Source organism: Dipodomys ordii, unplaced genomic scaffold, assembly GCF_000151885.1.
Source record: "Dipodomys ordii isolate 6190 unplaced genomic scaffold, Dord_2.0 Scaffold8, whole genome shotgun sequence".
Classification (NCBI taxonomy): domain Eukaryota; kingdom Metazoa; phylum Chordata; class Mammalia; order Rodentia; family Heteromyidae; genus Dipodomys; species Dipodomys ordii.
This window is the reverse complement of record NW_012267224.1, coordinates 34,521,869-34,527,868: the sequence shown is the minus strand read 5'-3', so window position 1 is coordinate 34,527,868 and position 6,000 is coordinate 34,521,869. Positions and strand designations below refer to the sequence as shown.

The 6,000-nt window shown below is 31.8% G+C and overlaps 1 pseudogene; it reads right to left on the bottom strand.

Moving 5' to 3' along the window:
• The window catches only part of LOC105980203, a 92,258-nt pseudogene that overhangs the window by 4,266 nt on the left and 81,992 nt on the right, over positions 1-6,000 (bottom strand).

The window sequence follows — 6,000 nt, the reverse complement described above, 5'->3', positions numbered from 1 at the left end:
AGGAAGGAAAGAAGGAAGGAAGGAAGGAAGGAAGGAAGGAAGGAAGGAAGAAAGGAAGGAAGGGAGGAAGGAAGGAAGGAAGGAAGGAAGGAAGGAAATAATTACTGTTGGCAAAACTAGTACATTCACCCATATTCTGTTCTTCTAATTTTCTAGACATAAAAGTCATAAACTTTTCAGGGTCCTCCAAGAGGATCATGCTAATAGCTCTTGCCAGTCAAATAGAAACAGAAATAACATACAATACCTCAGGTTGGGACCTATGAACCAGTGATATATGAGTAAGAAAATGGACAGAAACGACAACATTGTAGATAAAATTGCCTTATGTCATTGCAAAGAATAGAGGTGTCGAAGAGCCTGCAAAATCATTCTTCACATCTGCACAGTTTAGCATGTCTTGATAAATATGACTCACATATACTTATAGGTTTCACTATTTGCCACCTTGTATCCATTCCAGTAATAATTAGAAAAATATGTTTCAGATATCTCTGTGAAAAACTTTGTGGCTGATAAGATTCATTTTCTATGCTTTTGTTCTATATATTTTTTTTTGCTTTTTTGATTTACACAAGCAATTGTTTCATAAATGAATCCAGTATCCTACAGCTTACAAACCTTCATGTTTATGGTTCAGCAAATATACTCACTAAAAAATTTAGATCAATTTCTCATAGTCAAATTTGGTCAAATCTGTTTTATTCATGTGATAATTTTTGTGTGTAAAAACAAAGCATACAAATAACATGGAAAACATGGTGCCACAAATGAGATTCCATCCATGTGATTATTCCCTTTTTGTCTAGATCATATTTTTCTTTATTTTTACTATACTTAATTGTACAAAAGGCTTTTCTTTTAACATATTCATATCACAAAATGAGAAAGATTTTATATACTATATAATTGGACCTGAGTTCTGTCATGCCCTAGAAAAGCTGTACAGAATGTCCACCCAAACCATGTGGAATCAATGTAATCAAGAAGAGTTTCCAAAGGAAAGAGTGAAGCATGGATCCATATCTAGTAGAGTTAACTTCACAGGGACAGATGACTAAGGATCTAGTACCACAATTGATTTTTATAAAAAGACAATAAATTAGAAAATATAGATTTGGGATTACAATGATTCTTTTTTGTGTGCCAGCTCAGGGATTGGAACTGGGTTTCTTTTGCTCAAGCCTAGTACTCTAACCTTTCTTTCTTTTTTTTAAATAATTTTTTATTGTGAAAATACAATACAGAGGGGTTACAATTACAGGAGCAAGGTAATGAGTACATTTCTTATGAAGCATTGCTGCTGCCTCCTCCTTTGTTTGTCCCCCTACCATCCCTGCCCTCCCATCTTCATGAGTACACTCTCCCCCCCCCACCCCCGCCCCGCATCAAAGTTGTAAAGTTCGTTTTTCGACATAGCATCTTGTACATCTCATTATTGCAATGGGTCCACCTGTATCCCTATTTAAACTATTTGTTTTTTCCCTTCCCCTCCACAAATTATACCAACATCAAATACAGTGAAAACAGGGGTTATACTGTGGGGGAGGGACGTACAAAGCAACAAAGAAATCATCTTATAAATATGTTAGAAACAATAGCAAGAAAGAAAAAAAAACACTTGTGTCCTTATCTTGGGTTTCGTTTTGCCTAACACCATCTTATCTGACCTTTTTGGTTTGTCTCAGGCATATACTAGTGGAAAGACTTGGAAAAAATTATATTAAGTGAGGCGCTCTACCCTTTCTGCACCAACTTCATTGCCAGAATTTTTGGTAATTTAGTAGAGATAACAGTCTCACACATTTTTCTTTTCTGGTCTGGCTTCAAATCATGATCCCCAGATCTCAGCTTCCTGAGTAGGTAGGATATAATTAATATTTTTATATTGTCAACATAGTTTGATTGGAAAAATAAGTATAAATACTTAGAAAACAATTGGATTGTTTTAAGTTTCCAGTTTTAACATACAGATATTTCTTATAAACACAAACAATGCAAAGAATATAGTAGATATTAACATTAAACAAGAATATGAATACTAAATTCAACTTAATTTTACTAAAAATTTAAATCTTCAAATTGGCAAGAAGAATCATAAAAGATTTTAATAAATAAAGTAAAGCATTGTGTAATAATACTATATTATTAACCATTTAATACATAAATATGTAAATATTCCTGGAAGATTATGGTGGCATGTATGAGGACATAGACAAAATAATTTACATAACACTAAGATGAATACATACTTTTAAGAAGATATACTAGCATTATGAGATACTGAAAGGCATTTCAATTATAAAAATTTAAGTCATTTTTCTTTCTTGCTATTGTTTCTAACGTATTTATAAGGTACCATGTGATTTTGATGCTTTATATGTCCCTCCCCCATGGTATAACCCCTGTTTTCACTGCATTTGATGTTGGTATAATTTGGGGAGGGGAAGAGAAAAAACAAATTGTTTAAATAGGGATACAGGTTGACCCATTACAACAATGAGATGTACAAGACCCTATGTTGAAAAACAAACTTTATAATTTAGGTGGGGATTGGGTGGGGAGGGATTGTACTTGAGGAGGTGGTAGCAAGGGATGGTAGGGGAAAAACAAAGGAGGAGCCAACAATGTTTGATAAGAAATGTACTCATTACCTTGCTCATTTAACTGTAACCCCTGTGTACAGTGTATTCACAATAAAAACTTATTTTAAAAAATTTAAGTCATTCTTTTAGCATAACATTAGTAAAGAAAGAAATAGGAAAAAATTGCAAATCAGCTAATACACACAAATGCACTCATTTAGACAATAAACATTGCACTGTAATTATGTATATGTATTAATTGTATTTGACAATAAAGTGTGTGTTCATATACAAACTGTTGTACATACATGATGTGCAAACACTACCCTGTTAAATATGGAACACTGAAATTTTAATAAAGAGTATTAGCAGATTTTAAAACAATAATAAAAATAACAAATAGTTCTTTGCCGAAACAAAACACATGATTACAAATAAAATAATAACTCAATATGTATCATCAGTTTTTACTGATACTAAAACTTGAATTTATAATTCCTTCATCTTTCCAAATATTCCATTTTCATATTTAGTGAGGAATTATTTCTTTACACTTTTAGAGACTTAAGGTTGTAATGTTTTTCTTCATCTTGAACATGTTAAAACTGCTACATTTTCCTTTCTTCTTTGACACTTTTAGACCTTATAGACGAATATTTCCAGGCACTAGTGTCTCATGCCTGTAATCCTTTTTATTCAGAAGGCTGAGATCTGAGAATCTTAGTTCAATGCCAGCCAGGGCAGGAAAGTCCCTGTGAAATTCCTATCTCTAACTAACCACCAGAAAATAAGAAGTGGAACTGTGGCTCAAAGTGGTAGAGGGCTAGCCTTGATCAAAAGAGCTCAGGTCAGGGACAGTGCCAAAAAACATCCTTCATCTATGCCCTTTCAATTTCTTCCACATTCTATCCTCACTGTACTTATCTTACACCATATTGCCATATTGCAATATTGAACAATCAAAAATATGTTTTTCCTTTTGTGTTGGTTGCCCTACTATGTCCCCTGAAAAATTCAATTGGGAACTGAATCTTGCATTTGAAACTTTAACTGATTTTTGTTTTAAAAAATCACATTATTTAGCACTTCCTCAGTTTTGTCTTAGTTATTTGCATATAAGATCAGGACTGCATTGACCAGCTCTCAGTGGTTTGTTGCATGCTGGAATCTGTGTCCTGGTATGCATTTTTTATCACCTCCAGTTCTTCTGTTGACACTTTTAACCCAGTGATCCTTCAAAAATACAAATCTGATCAGGATGTCCACAGGCTTGCAACACTGTTTGGCTGTTGATACCCTATTGAATAAAGAACAAATCTTACAACACTCAATTCATGTTCCAACTGTCACCCAAGTTTTGACAACAGTCAAGCTCCATCTCTCTGAGTAAAATTGATTAGCGCTGAATTGTGAAAATAGAATTTGCCTCAATTTAAAAATTTTGGTTTTTCTCTTTTGTTAGTCATGCCTGTTATAGCACTTTAAAATATAGCCTTAATTATTTTCTTATGAGTAGTATAGAAACAAAATATATATAAATTATTTTTGTAAATTTATGGTCATTGACTTTTAGAGAGAGTGATAACATGCTTACCTTCAATTTTCTATAAAAGACCTCATTGTTTCAAAAGTGACTAAGAAGAAATGTATATGCTTATTTACTATTCTATGTCAACACTACACAATTTTTCTGTCATGGGATTAAAAGTTTTCTTGAATGAAATATATTTTTCTTTAGGGAAATGTTAGGCTCTACCACAGGGAAAAGAAATTTGGAGACTACTCAAAAATACTGTTCATAGAACTACCCTATGATCCAACTATATAACTTGCCAGCATTCATCTAAAAGATCATAAGTAAGAATACAGTAAAGCCACTTGTGACAATACACTCATTGCTACACTATTTACAATAACCAAACTAAGGAAAAAACCCAGAAGCCCTTCAAATGCACTGATTGATCAAGAAAATGTGATATATATATATAAACATATAATATATTTAACATATATAATGATATCTTTATATATACAGTTTCTTGATCCATTTATATTGATATATATGAATTCATATATATATATATATATATGAACCTGTCAAATGTAAAATGGATAAATAAAATATTATATATATATATATTATGTATAGTATACTAATATATAAATGATATATAATGCATATGTGTGTATATATATTATACACATGTAAAATATGTACACATCTTTATATATATATATATATATATTTTTTGCTGGTCTTGGGGCTTGAACTTCAGGCCCGGGCGCTGTCCCCAAGCTCTTCATCTCAAGGCAAGCTTTCTACCGTTTGAGCCACAGCACCACTTTCAGTTTTCTGGTTGTTAATTGGAGATAAGAATCTCTTGGTCATTCCTACATGGGCTGGCTTTGAACTACAATCTTCAGATCTCAGACTCCTGAGTAGTTAGGATTACAGGCATGAGCCACCAATGCCTAGTTTATACATATTTATAATATGTATACATATGTGATATTTATATAATCATTATACATACATGTATATATATTTATTATACATATAATATCTGTATGCATATACATAACATCTATGTATATATGTGCATATATTATATCTGTATATATGTATACAGATTATATGTTATATATTATATATGTATATATCATCTTTTCTTGATTTATTCATGTCTCTCTCTATATATATCTATATATGATCCATTTGTATGTATATACTGTATAAACAGATATATATCTATTTATCTTGGTTCCTTTATATCCATATATATCTATAGGTTTGAATAGTTTAGTATTCAAAGCTTCTTAACTGTATGTTGTTAAATAGGAAGTTTTGTCTGAGTGATACTTGAAAGTCATTAATCAGATGTAGTATACTTTTGCAATCAAAGTATAGATCACTACTACTATCAGCTACTAGCTAAATAATTTATTTGCTCACAGTATATGTTTTCAGTTTCTTTCATCAATTCTATTCGGTGAACTAGTTTCACAACCCTTCTAAGAAGAATGTGGAGGGTAGATCTAAATTATAAATATTTATATTAGCATATAGATTCATATGCATATATACAAACATATTAACTAAAGTGTGATATATCCAGGTGGAGAATTACAGTGGTGTCACCCTTTTGAACAATTAAATCACAGTTTAACATATCAGGTAATTGGAAACATGTGCTGTCCAGGGGAGTGAGGTAAAGAGAATGGGGGCAGATAAGGAAACAGGAGAAGGTGGATGAATGGCAGCATAATATTTAATGTACACATTTGAAAAATAAACCAGATAAATGAACAGGATAAATAAAGTTGGAAGAGATGGGGGAGAATAATGAAACAGATGGCATTAAGATGAATTATACTCAGAAACTATGCTGAATTGAAACCCCATTTTACAACTACT